At 38.8% G+C, this 24,658-nt stretch overlaps 1 long non-coding RNA gene across 1 annotated transcript in view; it reads right to left on the bottom strand.

Annotated features, from left to right (window-relative positions):
• Positions 1 to 23,538, bottom strand: part of LOC133776018 (uncharacterized) — a 548,830-nt gene extending 525,292 nt beyond the window's left edge. The window contains exon 1 of the long non-coding RNA XR_009868332.1: positions 23,494 to 23,538. This is a non-coding gene — a long non-coding RNA (uncharacterized LOC133776018). The remainder of the gene's footprint in view (positions 1 to 23,493) is intronic.
• Positions 23,539 to 24,658: the final 1,120 nt, after the last annotated feature.

The following is a 24,658-nucleotide window of genomic DNA, read 5'->3' as shown; positions in this document are numbered from 1 at the left end:
TCCAAATATCCACAGAGGCCGGGCTGGGCTAGGCCAATGCTAGGATCCCCAGAACTTATTCTGGGTTTCCCATGTGGGAGTCAAGGACTAATCTACTGAGCCATAAACTGCTGTTTCCAAGGGTGTGCGTCACCAGGCAACTAGAATTGGGAGTGGAGCAGAGACTCGAATCCACACACACTGACATGGGATGCATTCATCTGCAGCATGGTCTTAACTACTATATCAACCACCACCAATTCCCCTAACTTGTCCTTATTTCTACCACATGCTTCTGCTTTTTGCTTATCTGTATAATGTTTCTTTAAACTACTGGATTTGAATGAATGGTTCAGACTTGGCTGAAGATGCTGACAGTTATTTTGCATTCACTGAATAATCACCACCTCAAAGAGGAGACATCACCTAGATTGGTGATACATTATAAAGAACATTAGCTGAAGACATAAAATTTGTCACAGATCCCCAACAGGTAGGTTTATCCAATATCTGGAAAAGGGGCACCCAAATTAATAACATAGTTTATATGTTATAAAATAAAATTATTATTACAAAGAAAAGTAAAAGCAACTTTAAAGGTCTCTTTCTTCCATTACTTGTAAATGAAGTTAGCAAACAAATAAAAACACTTAATTCACAGGGATCATGGGCCTGAAATAATATGTAAAAATAATTATTATTATTTGGTGTACACATTATGTTCCAGGTATGTTACACATACAGAAGGTATATTTTTTACCTTTTATTTAATGAATACAAACTTCATGTATTTCTTAAATACAATTTTAGGGATATTAGTGATTCTTTCTATCAGACCCACCCTCCCACTTTCACTCCCAACACTCTCCTTCCTCCCTCTCCTATTCCCAATCTTATTTTATACTAAGATCTATTTTCAATTAACTTTATGCACAGAAGATCAAGTCTATAGTAAGTATGTACGATAAAAGAAAAAAGTAAAAGAGAAAGAAAAAAAGAAGGAACTGTTTCACAAGTCAAGACAAGGGCTGTTCAAAGTCATTGCATCTCGAAGTTAATTTCACTTTTTTAATCTTTTTTTTAGAAACTTAATTAACTTTAAAGAAGCACCCAAGAGTGCTACATCTTTTGCAAGCACTTAGACATAACTGTAGATTATGAGGTATAAGAGTATCCTTCACTTTGGGCCGGCGCTGTGGCTCACTAGGTTAATCCTCCACCTAAGGCACCAGCATTCCATATGGGCGCAGGGTTCTAGTTCTGGTTGCTCCTCTTCCAGTCCAGCTCTCTGCTGTGGCCCAGGAGGGCAGTGGATGGCCCAAGTCCTTGGGCCCCTGCACCCACACGGGAGACTAGGAAGAGGCACCTGGCTCCTGGCTTCGGATTGGCACAGTGCTGGCTGTAGCGGCCGTTTGGGGAGTGAATCAACGGAGGGAAGACCTTTCTCTCTGTATCTCTCTCTCTCTCTCTCTCTCTCTCTCTCACTGTCTATAACTCTACCTGTCATCTACTTAATACATTAAGAAAAAGTATGTCTTTGCAAACAAGTTTTGTTGTTAATTAAAGAAGCTCCTAAGAAAACAAGCAATGGAGTTGGACACTTCAGCCTACCTAAAATTCATGGGACATAAGTATATCCTCCACTTACTACACTAAAGTGAAATAAATTTTTGAAAACAAGTTTTATTGCTAACTCTCCTAATACAACTCTTTGAGGGCAGAGGTTCTGCATGGGAGGTTAGTGAACAGTGACTCCTGTTGTTAATTTAACAATTAATACTGTTACATATGACCTAAGTGATCACCTAGGGCTCTTGACATAAGCTGCCTAGGCTATTGAAGCCTTTTGAATTCACAAACTCCATCAGTATTTAGACAAGGCCATCAACAAACTAGAGGTTCTCTCCTCCCTTCAGAGAAAAGTACATCCTTCTTTGATGATCACTTCTTTCCACTGGGGTCTCACCCATTGAAGTCCTTCATGTAAGACATCATTTTTTCCTACAGTGACTTGGTTTTCCATGCCTGTTCTCATGGGCTTCTCAGCCAGACCAGAACGCCTTAAGGGTTGACACTGAGGTCAGAGTGCTACTTAAAGTGATTGTCATTCTCTAAGTCTACTGTAAGAACTGCTTCCCATGTTGGAGCCCTCACTCCTTTTTAATACTATTATTATTACCAAACACTAAATTCTATTTATATGATCAGTTTAGCACTTATTCCTATCTATATGATCATTTTAACATTTAATCTTATCCATGTGATTACTTTAACACTTAAACATACTATTTTTAACCCCTAGCTTAACAGGATTTGGGGGTCCCATGGCAAGTTTTTAAACAGTACTCACAAGAGTAAGTCTGTAGGATACAGAATTATACAGTTTTATGGTTACAAACTTCATAGCCTTCCTAGTTACAACTTTAGGAACATGTGCCCTCCCTTCCATCCACAATTCCTACCCCTCTACCTCCTCCCTCTCTTATTCCCACTATATTTTTACTAGTACCTACTTTTAATTAACTTTATACATATAGGATGATCTCTATGTTAAGAAAACAGTTCAAAAATTAGTAAAAGAGAAAGAGGGAATAAAAAAAAAAGAAAAGCCATTCCTCAACATTCCAGACAAGGGCTGTTCAGATTCTTTGCTTCATAAAGTGTCAATTTCACTTCTACAGATTGCCTTTTAGGAGCTCTATTAGTTATCTTGGGTCAGAGAGAACGTATGGTATTTGCCCTTTGAGACTGGCTTATTTCATTAAGTATGAGGTTTCCCAAATTCATCCATTTTGTTGCAAATGACTGGATTTCTTTTATTTACTGCTGTGTAGCATTACATAGTGTACATATCCCATAATTTCTTTATCCAAATTTGGAATGTTAGGCATTTGGGTTGATTCAATGTCTTAGATATTGTGAACTGAGCTGCAATAAGCATGGGTGCACAGATGACTCTTTCACATGCTGATTTCATTTCCCTTGGGTAAATTCCAGGAGTGGGGTGGCTGGATCATATGGTAGGTATATATTCTGATTTCTGAGATATCTCCATACTGTCTTCCATAGTGGCTTTACCAGTTTACATTCCTACCAACAATGGATTAGGGTACCTTTTTTCCTGACATCCTCCTCAGCATTTGTTGTTTGTTGATTTCTGTATGAAAGCCATTCTAATGGGGGTGAGGTGAAACCTCATTGTGATTTTGATTTGCATTTCCCTGACAGCTAGTGATCCCGAGCATTTTTTCTTTTTTTAAAATTTATTTATTTATTTATTTTTTATTTTTTGACAGGCAGAGTGGACAGTGAGAGAGAGAGACAAAGAAAAAGGTCTTCCTTTTTGCCGTTGGTTCACCCTCCAATGGCCACCGCGGTAGGCGCGCTGCGGCTGGCGCACCACGCTGATCCGATGGCAGGAGCCAGGTGCTTCTCCTGGTCTCCCATGGGGGTGCAGGGCCCAACCACTTGGGCCATCCTCCACTGCACTCCCTGGCCACAGCAGAGAGCTGGCCTGGAAGAGGGAAAACTGGGACAGAATCCGATGCCCCGACCGGGACTAGAACCCGGTGTGCCGGTGCCGCAAGGCGGAGGATTAGCCTAGTGAGCTGCGGCGCCGGCCCCTAGCATTTTTTTCATGTGTCTGTTGGTCATTTGGATTTCCTTTTTTGAAAAATGTTAAAGTTCTTTGCCCATTTCTTCATTGGGTTTTTTGTTTTGTTGCTATTAAATTTCATGATCTCTTTATATATTTTGGTTACTAATCCTTTATCAGTTGTATAGTTTGCAAATATTTTTCCCATTCTGTCAGTTGCCTCTTCACTTTGCTGATTATTTTTTTGCAATACAGAAGCTTTTCAATTTGATGCAGTCTCATGTGTCGATTTTACATTTGATTGACTGTGTCTATGGGGTCTTTTCCAAGAACCCTTTGCCTATGCCAATGTCTAGCAGTGTTTCCCCACTATTCTCTAATAATTTGATTATATTTGGTCATAGATTGAGGTCTTTAATCCATTTTGAGAGGATTTTAGTATAAGTGTAAGGCAGCGGTCTTGTTTCTTATTTATGCATGTGGTGATCCAGTTTTTCCTGCACCATTTGTTGAATAGACTGTCTTTCTTCCAGGGACTGAGTTTAGCTTTTTTGTCAAAGATAAGTTGGTTGTAGATGCTTAGACTGATTTCTGGCATTTCTATTTTATTCCATTGGTCTATCCATCTGTTTTTGTACCATTACCAGGCTGTTTTGATTATAACTGCCCTGTGATGGCTCTGACTTTGTTTTTGTTGTATAAGATTGCTTTAGCTATTTGGGGTCTCCTGTGTTTCCATATGAATTTCAGCATCATTTTTTCTACATCTGAGAAGAATGTCTTTGGTATTTTGATTGGTATCACATTGAATCTGTAAAGTGCTTTCAGAAGAATAGACATTTTGATGATATTGATTATTCCAATCCATGAACATGGAAGGTTTTTCTATTACTTGTATCTTCTGTTTCTTTAGTGTTTTGTAATTCTCATTGTAGAGATCCTTGACATCCTTTGTTAGATTTATTCCCAAGTATTTGATTTATTTTCGCAACTACTGTGATTGGGATCTTAGAAATTCTTTCTCAGCCATGGCATTGTTTGTGTACACAAATGTTGTTGATTTTTATGTGTGGATTTTTTATACTGCTACTTTACCAAACTCTTCTATGAGTTCCAACAGTCTCTTAGTGGAGTCTTTTGGATCCCCTATATATAGAATCACGTCATCTGCAAATAGGGTTAGTTTGACTTCTTCCTTCCCAATTTGTATCTCTTTGATTTCTTTTTCTTACCTAATGATTCTGGGTAAAACTTCCAGGACTACATTGAATAGCAATGGCAAGAGAGGGCATCCTTGGGGCCAGTGCTGTGGTATAGCAGGTAAAGCCGCCACCTGCAGTGCTGGCATCCCATATGGGTGCCGGTTCAAGTCCCGGCTGCTCCACTTTCAATCCAGCTCTCTGCTATGGCCTGGGAAAGCAGTAGAAGATAACCCAAGTCCTTGGGCCCCTGAACCTGTGTGAGAGACCTGGAGGAGGCTGCTGATTCCTGGCTTTGGGTCAGCTCACTCCAGCCATTGCAGCCAACTGGGGAGTGAACTAGCCTATGGAAGACCTCTCTCTCTCTTTCTGTGTCTCTCTCTGTCTCTCTCTCTGCTTCTTCTTCTGTGTAACTCTGACTTTCAAATAAAAATAATAATTAAATAGATCTTTAAAAAAAAAGAATGGGCATCCTTGTCTGATTCTGGATCTCAGTAGGAATACTTCCTACTTTTCCCCACTCAATAGGACATTGGCCATGGGTTTGTCCTAAATTGCCTTGATTGTGTTGAGGAACATTCCTTCTATACTAAATTTACTTAGAGTTTTCATCATGAAAGGATGTTATATTTTATTAAATGCCTTCTCTGCATCTATTGAAAGAATCATATGGTTTTTGTTCTTCAATTTGTTAATGTGGTGTATCACATTTATTTGCAAATATTAAACCATTTCTGCATTCCGGGAATAAATCCCAGTTGGTCAGAGTGGATTATCTTTCTGATATGTTGTTAGATTCTATTGGCTAATATGTTGCTGAGGATTTTCACATCTATGTTCATCAGGGATATTGTTCTATAGTTCTCTTTCTCTGTTGCATCTTTTCAAGCTTTTGGTATTAAGGTGATGCAGGTTTATAGAAGAAGTTTGGAAGAATTCCCTCTTTTTCAATAGTTTTTTAATAGATTGAGAATAATTGGAATTAGTTCTTTTTTAAGTCTGTTAGAATTCAGCAGTGAAGCCGTCTGGTTCTGGGGTTTTCTTTGTTGGGATTTCTTTATTACTGATTCAATCTCCATCTTGGTTATTAGTCTATTTAGGTTTTCTGTATTCATGACTTAATTTTGGTAGATTTTGTCTTTTTAGAAATCCATCCATTTCTTCTAGGTTTCCTAGTTTGTTGGTATACAGCTCTTTGTAATAATTTCTGATGATTCTTTATATTTCTTTTTTTTTTTTTTTTTGCCAGGCAGAGTTAGACAGTGAGAGAGACAGAGAGAGTTATACTCCGTGAGAGAGAGAGAGAGAGAAACAGAGAGAAAAGTCTTCCTTCCATTGGTTCACTCCCCTAATGGCCGCTACGGCTGGCGCTGCGCCGATCCAAAGCCAGGAGCCGGGTGCTTCCCATGCAGGTGCAGGGACCCAAGTACTTGGGCCATCCTCCACTGCCCTCCCGGGCCACAGAAGAGAGCTGGACTGGAAGAGGAGCACCTGGACTAGTACCCGGTGCCCTGACCGGGACTAGAGCCCAGGGTGCCGGCGCCACAGGCGGAGGATTAGCCAAATAAGCCACGGCACCGGCTGATTCTTTTTATTTCTGTGGTATCTGTTGTTACATTCCCTTTGTCATCTCTGATTTTATGGATTTGGGTCTTTTCCTTTTTTTTTTTTTTTTTTGGTTTTTTTTTTTTTTTTGGTTAGTTGTGCCAATGGTGTATCCATTTTGTTTATTTTTTCAAAAAACCAGCTTTTCATTTCACTGATTTTCTGTATTTTCTTGTTTCAATTTTGTTTATTATTTCTCTAATTTTAATTATTTCTTTCTTTCTACTAGTTTTGGTTTTGATTTGTTGTTGATGTTCTAAGTCCTTGAGATGCATTGATAGGTTGTTTATTTGGTACCTTTCCAGTTTCTTCATGTAGGCACTGATTGCTATGAACTTCCCTCTTAACACTGTGTTTGCCATATCCCATAGGTTTTGATTTGCTGTATTGTCATTTTCATGTTTCCAAAAATTTTTTTATTTCTTTTTTTATTTCTTTTATGAGCTGCTGTCCATTCAGGAGCATGCTGTTCAGTCTCCATGTATTTACATATGTTCTATAGATTCTTGAATTATTGATTTCTAGTTTCATCCCATTGTGGTATAAGAAGGTGCACTGAATGGCTTAGATTTTTTTTTAATTCGCTGAGACTTGTTTTGTGGCCTAGCATATGGTCTATCCTAGAGAATGTTCCAGGTACTGATGAGAAGAATGTGTATTCTGTCTCTGGGGGGTGAAAGGTTCTATAGCTATTTGGTCTATAGTGTTGATTAACTCTATTGTTTCCTGGTTGATTTTCTGTCTGGTTGATTTGTCTATTGGTGAAAGTGGGGTATTGAAGTCTCCCATTACTATTCTATTAGAGTCTGTATCTCCCTTTAGGTCTATTAACATCTTTTTTAAGCAGACAGGTGCCCTATAACTGGGTCCTTATATGTTTATTATAGTCACATCCTCCTGTGGGATTGATCCCTTAATCATTACTTAGTGCTCTTCTTCATCTCTTTAAACAGTTACATTAAAGTCTATTTTGTCGGAAGGAAGCACCAGATCTCTTTCTGGTTTCTGTTAGAATGGATTATCTTTTTCCATCCTTTCACTTTCAGTCTGCATGTATCTTTGTTAGTGAGATGTGTTTCTTGTAAGCAGCAAATAGATGAGTCTTGTTTTTCAATCCATTAAGCCAGTCTGTATCTTTTAATTGGAGAATTGAGGCCATTTATATTCAAAGTGACTATTGATAAGTAACGACCTGACCCTGACATTTTCCTATAAATATTCCTATTGTTTTCTTTGGATTTCTTTTGCATTTCTTTCTTCATTTATTTATTTGACAGATAGAGTTAGACAGTGAGAGAGAGAGACAGAGAGAAAGGTCTTCCTTCTGTTGGTTCACCCCCCGAATGGCCGCTACAGCCGGCGCTGCACCCATCTGAAGCCAGGATCCAGGTACTTCTTCCTGGTCTCCAACGCGGGTGCAGGTGCCCAAGCACTTGGGCCATCCTCCACTGCCTTCCTGGGCTATAGCAGAGAGCTGGACCGGAAGAGGAGCAACCGGGACTAGAACCTGGTGCCCATATGGAATGCCGGCACTGCAGGCAGAGGATTAGCCAAGTGAGCCATGGTGCCAGCCCCTCTTTTGTATTTCTATTGGTGGTTTTTCTGCCTTCTCATTCTTTCATAATGATGCCTATCTTTCTGTGTTTCTAGGTGTAGCACATCCTTAAGAATCTTCTGTAAGGCCGGATGAGTGTTGACAAATTCTTTCAATTTCTGTTTGTTATGGAAGGTCTTTATTTCATCTTCATTCATAAATTCAAGCTTTGCAGAGTACAGTATCCTGGGTTGACAGTTTTTTTTCTTTTAAGACTTGGACTATATCATGCCATTTGCTTCTGGCCTGTAGGGTTTCTGAAGAGATCTGAGCTGTGAGTCCAATTGGCATTCCTCTGAAACTGATCTGTCATTTCTCTCATGCACATTTTAGAATCCTTTCTTGATGTTTTACTGTGGAAAGTTTGACTACAATGTGTCGTGGTGAGGGTCTCTTCTGGTCACGTTTGTTAAGAGTTCTACGTGCTTCCTCTCTTTCTTTCTTTCTCCAAATTGGGGAAATTTTCTGTAATTATTTCACTAAATAGGCCTTCTATTCTTGTCTCTTTTTCCACTCCTTCAGGAACTCCTAAGACCAATATATTGGGTGGCTTGACAGTGTTCCATAGATCTCCAACACTGTTTTTAAGTTTTCTATTTTCTTCTTGATTTTTTTAATCTAGTGTAATATTTCCAAGGATTTGTCTTCTACTTCAGATATTCTTCCTTCTGTCTCTTCAAGTCTGCTATTAAGACTTTCCATTGCATTTTTTATTTGATCCATTGAATTATTCATTTTTTAAAGATTTATTTATGTGAAAGACAGAGTTACAGAGAGACGTAGAGACAGAGAGAGAGGTCTTCCATCTGCTGGTTCACTCCCCAGAGGGCCGTGATGGCTGGAGCTGTGCCGATCAGAAGCCAGGAGCCATAAGCTTCTTCTGGGTCTCCCATGTGGGTGCAGGGGCTCTAAAGACTTGGGCCATCTTCTACTGCTATCCCAGGCCATAGTAGAGAGCTGGATCAGAAGAGGAGCAGCCGGGACTAAAACCAGTGCTCATATGGGATACCAGTGCTTCAGGCCAGGGCATTAACCTGCTGCATCACAGCGCCGGCCCTGAATTCTTCATTTCTAAAATTCATTTTGACTTCTCTTTATATTCTAAATTTCCTGGGAAAAATTTTCATTCATGTCACGTATGATTTTCTTTAGATCATGGATTTTTTTCTGGTTTTTTTTTTAAATAATCCTATGATTAATTTTCTGAATTCTATTTCTGGTATTTTCCCTCTTCATCTTCACATTCTAATATTCCTCTGGGAGTGTCATGGTGGCTTCTTTATTTTTGTTTCTTGAGTTTTGACTCTTATTTTTGTCATTCTTTTGTGGTTTCGTGGAGTGTTTGTGGGTATTCTTTATAGCAAGCCCATGAGATACTGTCATTCCATTTTGCAGGAGTATAAACTAAGACTGAAAGACATTAAATGATCTTTATTTACCGAAAAGCAATTACTTAAAGACAAAGCCAAGGTCTGTATCTTTAAATCTCGTACTCTCTTCAAATGATAACACTAACAAATTCATATCAGGGAGTCAATCATCATCATTTTTCTACTAATCAACTTTAGATCAAATGATGATAAACATGCTTAGGAGCTTAAAAAATAATAATTCAATTATTCACCCAAAGTTGTTCTGCTTGGTAGAGGCAGAGTCAGACCATAGTGCAGTCTTCTGTCTTTAGGGGGTTTGGTTCACTTCTATAGGCATCCTTCAGCACTAACCCATTAGTCAGGTAGCCCTCTAGACCCTGTAGATTTGCACCCTAATCCTTGTCTTCTCTTACTTTTTTTAAAATTTATTTTGTTGTGTTAGTAACAATTAACGCAGACTTACCCTCAACACATTTTAAGTATAAAATACATTCTTGTTAACTGTATTTTCAATGGGGTACAGGTCTCCAGAATTTATTCATTTCGTTTACTTGAAACTTAGCCCATTCATTAACAACTCCCCATTTTTCTCCACAACTCCCCCATACGAAGGCTCTGACAACTATCAGCTACTCTTTGATTCTATGAACTTAACTATTTTAGATACCTCATACTGTTGAATCACCCAGTATTTCTCCTTTTGTGACTGGCTTATTTCTCTCTGAATAATATCCTCCAGTTTTACCCACATGGTCTACTATTTCAGAACTCTTTTGCAAAAGCTGAATAATATTCAATTGTGTATATACTACTTTTTTATCCATTCATCTGTTCCTGAACATTACCTTGTTCCCTCATCTTAAAACTGTAAATAGAGCTTCAGTAAAAATAAAGCAATATCCTCTCTTCAAGATTCTGATTTCAATTCTTTTAGCTAAATACCCAGAAGTGGGATTGTAAAATCACATTGTCTCTATTTTTAATTTTTAAGGTGTTCTCATGCTGTTTTCCTTAGCTACTGCACCATTTTACATTCCACCAACAGAATACAAAGGTTCTAATTTTTCAACATCCTTGCCAACACTGGTTTTGTTTTCCTGATAACAGCCATACTAACAGGTGTGAGATGATCTCTCATTGTAGTTTTGACTTACATTTCCCTGAGAATTAGTGGCACTGAGTATCTACTTCTCTAAAAATGGTTCTGGGATGTGGTAGAGTATAGTTACCAAATAAACCCAGAAGCTGAGTTTGTGAAGATGCATGGTAGTGTTGCTGTTGGTTAAGAAGAAGTTATGAAACTGGGTGGTTTCTAAAAAAGAAAAGCAATTGTAGGAAAGATATACTATGAGGTTACATAGCTAATCTCCTGAAATGGTTTGTTTCAAAGCAAGAAAAACATTACCCTTCATAGAACAAGGATACAAACTAGCTGAAATACAGTATGTGTTTAAGGCCTTTGACCATGCTCTTATACAAGTCACTGGCTCTATTGTGCATCAGTCAAGTGGTAGATTCTAATATCAATCTCATGACATCACAAAATAAGACTAAGGAAAAAACAACACAATGCTTATAAAGCATCCTTTCTAAGAAGTGTGCAAGGGGCCAGCATTGTGGAGTACAGGATAAAGCTGCTACCTGTGATGGCTGGCAACCCATATAGATGCAGGTTCAAGTCCCAGCTGCTCCATTTCTGATCCAGTTCACTGCTAATGTGCCTGGGAAAACAGCGGGAGATGGCCCAAGTGTTTGGGCCTTTGTACCCATACGGGAGACCCAGAAGAAGCTCCTGGCTCCTGCCTTCAGTCTGGCCAAGCCCTGGCCACTGAGGCCATCTGGAGTGTGAACCAGCAGATGAAAGGTATCTCTCTCTCTCCCTCTCTTGCTCTCTCTCTGTCTCTCCCTCTAACTCTGCCTTTAAATAGAAAAAATACATTTAAAAAAAAGAAATTTACAATAAAAATTATTAAAAATAAAGATCTGGGCAGCTTGCAGGTAAGGTGCCTGCTCCAATATAACCCAAATTCCTTCAAGTTGTACGTTGTACTTTTTTTTAAAGTGTTCCGCCTCAATCCGTTGAATTGGATTATTTAAATGAAATACACTTAATAAGTTCCCTTGGGCATCAGTTGATACTTCTTTACTATTCTTTTTACCCTTTTTGTATTAGATTTAACACCTGGGTAATAGTAAGTGCCATGGTTACCATAAATTATAGGAGACTAAATAAATATTTGAGAGAGCAGGAGAGATTTGATTAAATTGCTGAAAATGAAAGGTTGAGTACTATTTCTCACACCAAATAGACTTTCTTGCTTGAGTGTGCACTGCCAACAGAGGATTTAGTTTTCATAGCCCCAGACATTTTCTAAATGGGTAAATTGCCAGCATGACCACTTCCCTTTTTCTTTCTTGTTTAAGCCTCAACATATTTTTCCCTTTGACTTTAATCCAAACTGCTAAGTTATGGCCAAGAACTGAAGGCTTGATAATACGGGGTTGTAGTCATGGAACTCTACTGCAAAACCTGCTTGGAATGGACAAGAATATTTATATTATAAGCATGGGTTTTAAGCACATGAGATTTATGATGATATTTCAAAAGTAGAGTCCTTTTTGACAAGTGGGCATGAACAGGGGAACTCAGCTAAGATGAATTAATAATAATTATAATGATGTCAGGAAATTTAGAACAAGCAAAAAAGATTACTGGGTGCATTCAAAGGAAAACTATGCACTGTTTAGAACATTTAGTTTCAATATGCCTGGTGTATAAATGAGCTTATTCTTTGGGTTCCCCTTTAACTGTTTAGTTTCATTTAATAATGAGTTAAATGAAATGTCTGACACATGTTCTTTGGATATCTCTGTCAAAGTCACCATTTTACCCTTAAAAAATGTATCCTTTCCTAGTGTTAACCATGAACATACAGAGAGTACTTACTGTGCTAAAATCTGCATGTGCATTTTCTCATTTAACTCATTATAACTACATATATGTAAATGCATGTATTTCCCCTTTTAAAAGATTAACTGAGGGGCCAGTACTATGGTGTAGTAATTTAAGCCTCCACCTGTGGTGCTGGCATCCCTTACATATGAACGCTGGCTCTTGTCCCAACTCCTCCACTTCTGATCCAGCTCTTTGCTAATTGCCTGGGGAAACAGCAGAAGATGGCCCAAGTGCTTGGGCCCCTGCACCCATGTGGGAGACCCAGAAAAGCTCTTGGCTCCTGGCTTCAGATCAGCCCAGATCTGGCCATTGTGGCCATTTGGAGAGTGAACCAGCAGAGGGAAGACCTCTCTCTCTGTCTCTCCCCTTCTCTGTCTATAACTCTGCCTTTCAAATAAATAAATAAATCTTTAAAAAAATTAAAAATGAACTGAATGTTTCTTAGGTCAAGTAACTCGCCCACCTAAAAAATGAGATTAAAATTCATAGGGGTGCCTCTGCCACCCAGAAAAAAAAAATGTATAAATTTTTGGTAAGTTCTTCAGCATCTCCAACTAGATGAGTTCATTATACAGAATTTATTTCCCTTTTATTAGCATATCCTGCCAAAGCACACAGGGTATGATCCACATACCTGACTACATGCAATCTTATCAATTCACATCTTTTTCTTTTTTTTAATGGCATCAATAACTATTTAAATTCTTGAATTTATATAAATATACTAGCCAAAATATATTACATAGACTATCAGGCGGAAAAGCAAACTTAACACAAATTTTTAAGATTAAAAATGTAATTAAAAAACCTGCTTTACAATATACAGTTTCTGTCTATTTCTAGGAATTTACACTTTGGAGGAGAAATTATTTTTAATTTTTAATAATATAAAGAAAAAAATTATGTATTTCACAGGTACAATTCTAAAATAACATCAAAGATCTAAGATAACATCTAAGATCCCTCCCATGATCCTCTCACTTTTTTTTGTTAGTTCTGGCAAAAAATATAATTTCAATCACAGTCTTAATGAAGCCCTAACCATAATATTCAACAAGCAAAAAGTGGAGACCATATGCAAATATAAGCAAGGGCTAAAAACAAGAATCAAATCACAAGATGTCTGTTTCACATAAAGAAAAGATTCTAAAAGGTGCAAGAGAGAAACGTCAGATTACTCTGAGGATCTCCAATTAGACTCACAGCAGACTTTTCATCAGAAACCCTACAAGCTAGAAGGGAATGGCGAGACATAGCCCAGGTACTAAGAGAGAAAAACTGCCAGCCCAGAATATTATATCCTGCAAAGCTCTCATTTGTGAATGAAGGTGAAATTAAGACTTTTCATAGCAAACAGAAACTGAAAGAATTTGTTGCCACTCATCCTGCCCTGCAAAAGATGCTTAAAGATGTGTTACACACAGAAACACAGAAACATGGTCACCAATATGAAAGAAGGTAAAGGAAGGAAACCTCACAGCAAAAGATCACAGGAAGCTCAATTTCTCTTTGACATAGAATTAAACTCTGATGCTCTGTTAAAGCAATGTGTTAAAGTAATCTAAAAACAAAAAGCAATTCAAATCAATTGGCAATCTACAAAAAGAGTTAAAGATTTTAAAAGCTATTATTAAAATTACTATATTGGTCCATTATGCTATGTTATATGTGTGTACATATTGTATGTCCACATAGGAAATTTTATTAAGAGTTTTATTTTAAATGGCTTATAGATAAGATTGTCCATAAATTTAAGCTGCTAAAATCAATCAAAGATACATTTTAATGTGTGTGACCTGAATCTGTGTATCATATGTTTTAAACTTGTTGGTGGAAAGAAACTAAAAACATTTTATATGGTTGTGCTTAAGTTTACTGGCTAAACAAACTACACCATGTTAGATATTTAAGAGGTGTTTTCAAATACATGATTCTTAAAATTTATAGAAGGCATTGGACCTTCTGGTAAATGTTTTCTTAAGTTGTTATCTAATGGTTGAAACGGTTTGCTAAGTATTCATGTAATATTGCTATTGTCAGCAAGCGATCTAGGACTTGCTCCCTCATTTCTCTATTCTAAGCCCAACTTGTTCTTTCATTTCTCTATTCTCTTCAAGGTAGGAAACTAATTCTATTATGAAGGAATCTGTAGAATGCACAATTTAATCTTTAGACCTTATAAAAGAGATGGCTAACATTTTTCTGTAATAGCATAGCCAAAATAAGAACTTAAATAATAATCTCATAGCTAGATTCACTTCGCCATCAGCGAAGTATACAGTAAGTAGAAAAAACCTCGCTTTCAGACCAAAGGGAAAGAAAGTTTTAAAGTGAGAATATAATTTTCCTCATGGGCATTGTCTACCTTAGAAAAACTACTACAGAACATGCCTGTGACTATAGACTTGTAGTTCAGGCCACTGAAGATTAGAGATGGGACATGGGCACTCCCTTGACTTGCATCCTCTGGTCTGCTTTAACACAAACCAGGAGGAAAAGAAAGCTAGGCATCAGAAGCAATGGGTGGCAGGCCTATTAATGGCTGATCTGTACAGTGATCTGCCCTCAAGGAGACCCAACAGGCCAGTCCACTGCAGTGGCTTTCAATGTGGTAAGCCTGGGCTTCAGCAGAAGTCAGCTTGTGAAGAGCCCTGGCAGCTCTGCCAAGAGTTGGATCACTGGAAATGGACCTGCCCTGGAGTCCAAGGATGCCCAGGTCAGAGCCACAGATCTTATTGGCTCTAAGCTGAAAAGCCCTTCACTCAGCCCAACTTCCAAAGTGACCACTGCAGCTGAGGGGATGGCCAAGTAGGGTCAGCAACATTGCAGGCAGAACTGTAAATTTCTTGTTAGAGATGCCACCTGCCTTTACCTGGCCAGCTCTCCTCCCAGGCCAGCCAAGGAATGAAAGTCAACAGAGTGCCTTCCCCTAGGAGGTTCACACCTCCCTTAGGATATACCCCATGTGAAGAGATAGATAGGTCTGGGCCTCTTAACTTACAAGGCCTAAAGCCCACCAGATTATTATCAAGCCCCTTCTATCAGGTTCTATTTGCCTCTCAATCAGAAAACTTAATTGTAGCTTAGACAGCACCTTTCTTAGCACATCTAATAATGACTCTGTCCTTTGTTCTAGACCCTGTCTAGCACACTTGGGCCTCATTCCTTTGTAATCATAACCTCTACTCTACCACCAATGGCTCTACTCCCAACCTGTGTGTACTGATGGTCCTCTTCCCCACTTAATGCTGTATAATTGTTCAAACCTGGTAAATGCCACTCTTAGGATCATTGGTTACTATCCTCACTCTGTCTTTTATGACCTTGTCTAAATATGATCAGAGTCGGCAAACTTGGAAGGCTTCCATAGCCTTGGCAACTCATGACGACAGCCTAGGGTGGTTACTGGCACCATAAACTAGAGTGTCAATTTGTTGGGTCAACAACAAGAGCCACTGTGCACTTTCTCCTCATGTGGGATCTCTGTCCTTAATGTGCTGCACATTTTGATTTAATGCTATAACTAGTACTCAAACAGTATGTTTCACTTTGTGTTTCTATGTGGGTGCAAACTGTTGAAATCTTTATACTAAATTGATTTTCTGTATATAAAGAGAATTGAAAATGAATCTTGATGCAAATGGAAGGGGAGAGGGAGCGGGAGAGGGGAGGGTTGTGGGTGGGAGGGAAGTTATGGGAGGGGGAAGCCATTGTAATCCATAAGCTGTACACTGGAAATTTATATTCATTAAATAAAAGTTAAAAAAAATTTTAAAAAAAGATGTCTGTTTCATTCTTATACATTTTTGTATTCTATATTAACTACAACATATCAGAAAAAACATATGATATTTGTTTTTTAGGAATGGCTTGTTTCACTAAGCATACAAGGTGTAAGGTAGGGGTTTTGTTACGTACCTTACAAGGTGTAAGGTAGGGGTTTTGTTACATACCTTACAAGGTGTAAGGTAGGGGTTTTGTTACATACCTTACAAGGTATAAGGTATGGATTTTGTTACATACCTTACAAGGTGTAAGGTAGGGGTTTTGTTTCATACTCTGCATTGCATAGATCCAGTTTTCCCAGTTCCATTTGTGGAAGAGGCTGTTATTCCTTCAGAGATTGATTTTAGCTCCTTTGTAAAAGATTAGTTGGCTATAGATGCATGCTTTAATTTCAAGGGTTTCTATCCTGTTCCATTTATCTACATGTCTATTTTTGTGCCAGTATCCAGCTGTTTTGATTATAACTGCCATGTAGTATGTCTTGTAAAACTTCTGGAAGTATACTGAATAGCAATTGTAAAAGTGGGCATCCTTGTATGGTTCTGAATCTTAGTGAAAATGCTTCCAAATTTTCCCCATTCAATATGTCTGCTGTGGATTTGTCATATATTACATATCATTTTCTTTTCTTTCTTTTTTTTTTTTTTGACAGGCAGAGTTAGACAGTGAGAGAGAGAGACAGAGAGTTATAGACAGTAAGAGAGAGACAGAGAGAAATGTCTGCTTTCCATTGGTTCACTCCCCTAATGGCCGCCACAGCCAGTGCTGCACTGATCCGAAGCCAGGAGCCAGGTGCTTCCTCCTAGTCTCCCATGCGGGTGCAGGGATCCAAGCACTTGGGCCATGCTCCATTGCCCTCCCAGGCCACAGCGGAGAGCTGGACTGGAAGAGGAGCAACCGGGACTAGTACCCGACGCCCTGACTGGGACTAGAGCCCGGGTTGCCGGCGCCGCAGGCAGAGGATTAACCAAGTGAGCCATGGCACCGGCCACATATCATTTTCTAATGATTATTCACACACATATCTTCCCAATATAGTTGTTCATTCAGCCCTAGCCTAAGGATCTCTCCAAGGAGTCGGAGAGCTGAAGAAAGATAGGGAGATATAAGAGTTTTCAGTTTTTTCCAAGTACAGAAACACACTTTGCCATTTCAGAATTGCAATTTAGAACAGGAATGTTTGCTGGCCCTATGAATGGACAGGAACCAAATACAGGAAAGACCTCAATAATGTCCATCTCTCAATTCTGCTCTTAACTGTACACCTACACCACTCCTTTCTATTACAGAGTATGGCAAATGGCAGAAGAAATGTCAATGAACAACAATCACACAGAGAGAGATCAATTGCTCTCCCTAAGACCTAATTCAAAATTCCTACAGAAGGAATAGGCCCAGTTTGGGTCAGATGTGTACCTCTTTACCAATCAACTGTAGAATTGTGGCCATAATATGGGAATGAGTCTCTGATTTTCCTCCAACCAACTGTAACCTGTAGGTAGAGCCATGCTGTAAAAAATGACCAAAAGGGGCCACACACATACTATCGCATGATGTATGAAGAAGGGAAGACTACTAGAAAGAAAGAATAGTGATAATAATGGAAAAGATGTCCCCACAAATTCCACTAGAGGAACACTGTATTCAGTAATACAGTGTGCATACAATGCTAATTAAGTAATGCCATTAACTTCATTTATAACCAAAACTGGCGGCTTCATGTGTTCCCTCAGTCCCTGGAGATATTTTGACACAATCAAAAGTGATAAAAGTAGGCCGGCGCCGTGGCTCAACAGGCTAATCCTCCGCCTTGCGGCGCCGGCACACCGGGTTCTAGTCCCGGTCGGGGCACCGATCCTGTCCCGGTTGCCCCTCTTCCAGGCCAGCTCTCTGCTGTGGCCAGGGAGTGCAGTGGAGGATAGCTCAAGTGTTTGGGCTCTGCACCCCATGGGAGACCAGGAGAAGCACCTGGCTCCTGCCATCGGAACAGCGCGGTGCGCCGGCCGCAGCGCGCTACCGCGGCGGCCATTGGAGGGTGAACCAACGGCAAAAAGGAAGACCTTTCTCTCTGTCTCTCTCTCTCTCACTGTCCACTCTGCCTGTCAAAAATAAAAAAATAAAAAAAAAATAAAAAAAAAAAATAATAAAAAAAAAAAAGTGATAAAAGTAAAGTCCACAGTGTTCTCCCCTCTAATCAACATCTTTCTTTGCCATTCTCGTGGACCATGTATGCAATAAAGTCTCTGCATGTTCCCCCAAGAGTTTTTCATCTGTTTTCTCAGCGTTTTTCTTTTGATTCTTGGACATCATTTATCCTACGAAAGCACATTGGAACATCAATGTCTATCCCTGTTTTTGCAATTGTTCTCTCTGCACAATTAGGCATAATAATTAAAGTATCCTTTTTGCTTGGAAGGCAATTAAAGCACAATGTTGAAAACATGTGACAATAATATTGAATAACACTGCATTTGTCAGTGAAGTTACTAAGAGGGCAATAGATCTTGAAAACAAATAATCTTTCCTTTGTAAACAGATCACTACTGAGGTTACTTAGATGGCTGTAATAGGTCCCATGTACCACTGGCTGCTGTGGCAAGCTTTTTAGCTTGCTGTGTTTCTATTCCTTTATGAGAAATGAACGCTTTGTGGTAATTGGCATATGTCCATTGATGTATTGATGAAAAATGAGCCTAAAACCACTTGGAAATCGACAGTCAAGAAAAAGAAAGCATCAAAGATTTATATTTATATATATATATATACACATATATATATATATAAAACATTTAAAAGAAGATCTTAGAGACAGAATGAGAGATAACATATTGTCAAATGTTCAACTATAATATCAGACTTCATAAATTGAAAGATGACAATGGTGGCTACAAATTAGCTACTAAATAAATGCAGTGATCACTGACCAACTGTAGTTTTGAAATAACTTTAGCTTTTCTTCATCATACATACCTGTCTCCTTTACTCCCCAGTAAAAGTAGCTTCGTTCAGTTTTGTTCACTATATTATTTCTAGCAGCTGGAATAGTAGCTGACAACTGGTGATGTTCAATTTTCATTTGTTTTACTGTTTTATTTTTTCACTGAAGTATAATATACACACAGAGAAGCAGACATGTCATAGGTATAAAACTCAGGGAATTTTGAAACTGAGTATATCTAAGCAACCAAGAAACTAAACAAGCAACACTTCAGAAACGCAATCTCCCACCTTCCCAGTTTCTATCCCAGCCACAAAGGTAGCCACTATCTCTAGTTCTAACAGCATTATTTTGTTTATCTTTATAGTATACATTATCAAAAGGCAATTAGACACACACACATACACACACAGAGAGAGAGAGAGAGAGAGAGAGAATCTTCCACCCATTGGTTCATTCCCAAAATAGTCATATTGGCTGAGGCTGGGCCAAGCTGAAGTCGGGTGCCAGAAGCTACATCCGGGTCTCCCACGTGGGTGCAAGGACCCAAGTATTTGGGTCATCCTCTCCTGCTTTCCTGGGTGCATTTGCAGGGAAATGGATCAAAGGTAGAGCAGTCAGGACTCGAATAGTCACCCATATGGGATGCCCACATTGCAGGCAGAGACTTAACCCACTGCATCAAAATGCCAGGCCCAGTTGTGAAATTATTTAACAAATATGGACTAACCAGTGAATAAATGACTAGTAGCAATTTTGATAAGCAGCTTTCTAGTTCTATAGGATCACAAAAGAGGTCCAAATAAACCATGGTCACAAGGATCAGAGATAGTAAATCTTCAGGTCAGCCCCACCAGAGGCAGCCACTTCTGGATTACTTTTCTTGGCAGCATTCTGGAGGACATATCAAGACCAATAATTTCTATGCAATAAGGTCAGTAAGAGAGTGCAGTTCAGCAAAAGTATAACAGCTAGCCAAGTTCTCCACAAACTGAGATTACAGGTTCTCTGAAGTGTATAGTAGTTCATTGTATTACTAATTTTTATTAAAAGTAATAATATTCCTTTTGTTTAAATGATCTGTGTTGGTATTGTTACTATTGCTTCTTAAAGTAATGAGACAAAAAGTAAATCCTCATGATCTGGAGTGTAAAGAATAGGTAAAATTCAAAGATCAAAATAAACTCTCGGGGCAAGTGCTATGGTATAGTAGGTAAAGCCATTGCCTGCAGTTCTGGCATTAAATATGGGTACCAGTTCAAGTCTTGGCTGCTCCACTTCTGATTCAGTTCCCTGCTGTGGACTGAGAAAGTAGTGCAGAATGGCCCAAGTCTTTGGGTCCTTGCACCCATGTGGAAGACCTGGAGAAGGTTCCTGGCTCCTGGCTCCTGGCTTTGGATAGGCCCAGTTCTGGTCATTGCAGCCATTTGGAAAGTGAACCAGCAGATGGAAGACCTCTCTCTCCATCTGCCTCTGCCTCTCTGTAACTCTGTCTTTCAAATAAATAAACAAATCTTTAAAAAAAAAAAACTCTTAATTGTTAGATAGAAATTAATAGGAAAGGGCAGAGTGGTTGCATTGAGTTCCTCTTTCCTACACTTTTGAATACAGGCTGTCTTCCACTCAGTCAGGTGTATTGAACTAAGATACAGAACTGAAGGCAGATGGGACCTGAGACACATTCCTGGTGGCACATTGGAATTAAAACCACAGAGTCTTGTTGTTGAGTTCCTTTCGGATTGCCCTAGTACTGTCTCATCTTAAAATATAATTTATTGATAAAGCAGTATAAATCAGATGAGGAAGCTATTGCTTTGGAAAAAAAAGTATAGTTAAAAATAAAATATGTGGAGTCAGTGAATTTGGAGGAATATTTTTGAGTCACTAATATCTTATGGAAATAGAACCAAAATAATAAGGAAGAAACTGGATAATGTCCACACAAAATGAAATTTTGTCCACAGTTATAACTGGAGTTTGACCAAACTGATCTAAACTGATCTACAACTGTCTTCTTAACAAGTTTCATCATTGTCTGCATTTAACTTCATTCCAATGCTCTGGTGAGAGTGGTAGGTAAGAAAGGAAACTTACTCTGTATAGTTTGAGGTAGAAAGGTAAAATGGCCAGTTATAGTTGCCATCCTAAATATGTATAATGGCAAAGCTAAGATTGCTTATGTGGGAAGCAATTTGACAAGAAATTATATAGTAATTAAGTGTGTGTGTGTGTGAGAGAGAGAGAGACAGAGAGAGGGAGAGAGAGAGAGAGAGAATGAATCTGATTCACTAAGATCAAATGCCTATTCATAGCCTATTCTTTTTTTGTTCTGGGCACATCTTTCCCCTTGCTAAAGATGTTCTAATAAAATTAAATTAAAATTAAGTAAAAATCAAATTTAATAGAACAGGTCTAGAAAGAATTGTATGAGAAGTCAGCTATATAAAATAAACTTAGCAAGCAAAACAATTCCAAACTTGAGAGTGTACAAAAACATGTATTTGGGAGCATCTTCTGGGCACCATTGACTTATTGCTTCTCCTATCATCTCCAGTTAAGTTTGAGTGGATAATGAATGACAGTTATATAACTACATTTTTCCTCTTGGCAAGATCACTGCTTGAAACTAACCATGGACTGGAACAAGGAAACAGCCTTCCCTAGGAACCTTGGAAGAGTTGACCTGGGGTTGCAATAAAGCAGTCAGTTGTTACTTAGTTTGATCTGCTTATCCACATTATCATGTGAGGGTTAGACCTGCTCAAAGTAGACAGCAGAACAGATTTTATGTTCTTTGTACTTTTAATAAATCCTGGATTTCATTGATGGGGGTGCTAATTTTTACATACAATCTGAGAAAGATGGAGTCTCAGCTGAAGACAAATTCTCCCACTGGGCAGAAGCATGATACATTATTTAAACTATAGTCAGAACACAGAAGGAAAGAACTCTAGGTATTTCAAACAGAATTTAGTCTAAAGATTAAATTTATTTGATGAAAGGACGAAAGCACCAAACAGGGGATGGTGAGGCTTCTCAGAGATTGACAATGATGGCAAGCTGCTGTCACTCTAGGGCTGAAGGAATATAAGGAGAAGAAACTTGAATCATGAAACAGTAGGCATTTCCAGTGGATCCACAAAAACAGGTGCTTCCAGCTGGATCTGGACCCAGAGAAGAGACACAAAGATGCTGGCAAATATGCCACACAAAGCAGAGAAGAGAAGGAATATTCCATCTTCTTTCTGTCTTTATACACTCTTTATGCCAGTGAATCCCACTGGCCAAACCTACACAGATGCTGTAGGACTAGTGGCCTGAGAGACATAGTTTCTTTTAAGAGAGGAGAAAGGTCAAGAAAGGCAGAGTATGGATCTGAAAATCAGCAGGCAATCATCTGCCACATGTAGGCTCTGGAAAACAGTTTGTATCACAGGAACACTCACTCTCCAAAAATTGTGAATGGTCATGGGGGCATAATAACAAAATTTTAATTTTTCTACTCTATATTTTTCCTTTTAACTATTTCATTCAGACCCTTAGGATTCTGCCTCAGGGATTTCTACAAGACAGAAAACATAAGTTACTTGAAATCATAAGCTCTTCTGATATAAAGCAAATGTCTAAACTAGTTGCAGATATTATACTAAAGATGCTGGAAGAGGAAGGAAAAGAGAGATGTACCTATGTGAGTAACAAGAAGAAAAAACACAAATAATTTGAAATACTTAACAGAACACAGGTATGGAGTATCAAAGATACATATGCTGTTCAGTGCTGACATTCTGTGGAGAAGGCACACCCTCAGAAGGGCAAAGGGATATGTAGTAACCCTAGAAAGTCAAAAAACTAAATATATAAAACCTCTTTCTTGCCCAAGTGCCTAATTCTGTAAGCAGGATCAAGGTAGAGCACAGCTTTTAGACATGAAGGGAATGTGCAAGCTGAGGTATCACATGTATCAAAAGGAGCCAATAGGCTGGCACTGCGGCTCAATAGGCTAATCCTCCGCCTAGCGTCGCCGGCACACCGGGTTCTAGTCCCGGTCGGGGCGCCGGATTCTGTCCCGGTTGCCCCTCTTCCAGGCCAGCTCTCTGCTGTGGCCAGGGAGTGCAGTGGAGGATGGCCCAAGTACTTGGGCCCTGCACCCCATGGGAGACCAGGAGAAGCACTTGGCTCCTGCCATTGAATCAGCGTGGTGCGCCGGCCGCAGCACGCCAGCCGCGGCGGCCATTGGAGGGTGAACCAACGGCAAAAGGAAGACCTTTCTCTCTGTCTCTCTCTCACTGTCCACTCTGCCTGTCAAAAAAAAAAAAAAAAAAAAAAAGGAGCCAATAAGCTTTGGCTAATTTGTCACCCCTGCCGTCTCTACTCACGGTTAACCTCAATACCCTGTAAGTGCTAGCAGAAAACAATACACTCAAAAAACTGTAACTGAAAGGTTTTAACAATGGAACTATACACTTACGTCTAGAACAGGATTAAGGAAATCAGCAGAGATGATGAGGCATCCCAGGGAGTGTCTTTATATCTAAAAAGAAAAGGGAGAAGATGGTGTTACTGAAATCCTGATCTACAGAGCAGGAGTCTTCCACCTAGTCCTGAGGTCTTGGAGAGGTACATTCACTGCAATAACTAGGGTGAGAAATGAGAAGGATGCAAAAGGAATCAATAACCCAACATCTCTCTCCTCTGGAGACCAAAGAGCAAATAAACCCAATGGGACAATCTGTAGATGTCTTTGGGTATGGAATAGGGCAGAGAAGAACTGAAAATAGGAAGGGTTGAGTGACGAACCAGTAACTGGCAGCTCCAGATTTTGTGGGGTCTGATCTGAGGTCTCTACAATTTGGGGACCCACTTTTTAAAAATAATAGTATTAAAGTAAAAACACAAACTTGTGTGTGGAAGTGCATATTTGCATAGACAAAGAAAAATCACAACAAACAAAGAATTTTAAATAGCTGACAAACACTATCACAGAAAAAAAAAAGCATTCTTATAAACTGTCTCATACCTTTATAATACATACCTTCTCTCCAGTTTTGACTACAATATTTCTCATCATCTCTTCATCTAAGAATAATTTTATAATAGCAATTTGTATTAAAGAGAAAAGAATAATGTACTCTTTTCTAGAATGACAAATCAAAATTTGCTTTCATTATTGATAGATGAAATGCATAAAATATGCAACCTCACAAAAATATATATTAGTTTGCAGTCCTGTTGTAAGAGTATGCCCTACAAACATAGGATTTTTTATTAAAAAACAAATCTGCATAATTGTAATTTTTTAAATATATGCTGCTGTTTGATTTGTATACATTGCCTGATTAAATATATTCCCAACATACAGCATTTCCATTCTGACTAGATTTGATGAGAACTGACTCCTCCACTAACAATTAAACATGGCTGATAATTGGAAGAATTTTCCAGAGATCAACTGTAGGTTCCATACATTGCAATATGCTTCTCCCTCCAGTATCCACATTTCTGCTCTGGAAACCATAGACATAATGTATGCACAGATAGTTTACAATACTATGTTAACATATACACATATAAATATACACAAACACAATGATAATAATATACATAAAAAGGAATTTTTAAGTCACAAAATATTC

The sequence above is a fragment of the Lepus europaeus genome, chromosome 17 (genome assembly GCF_033115175.1).
Source record: "Lepus europaeus isolate LE1 chromosome 17, mLepTim1.pri, whole genome shotgun sequence".
Taxonomy (NCBI): domain Eukaryota; kingdom Metazoa; phylum Chordata; class Mammalia; order Lagomorpha; family Leporidae; genus Lepus; species Lepus europaeus.
Note: the sequence above shows the minus strand (reverse complement) of the source record. Positions and strands in the feature narration are given on the sequence as shown.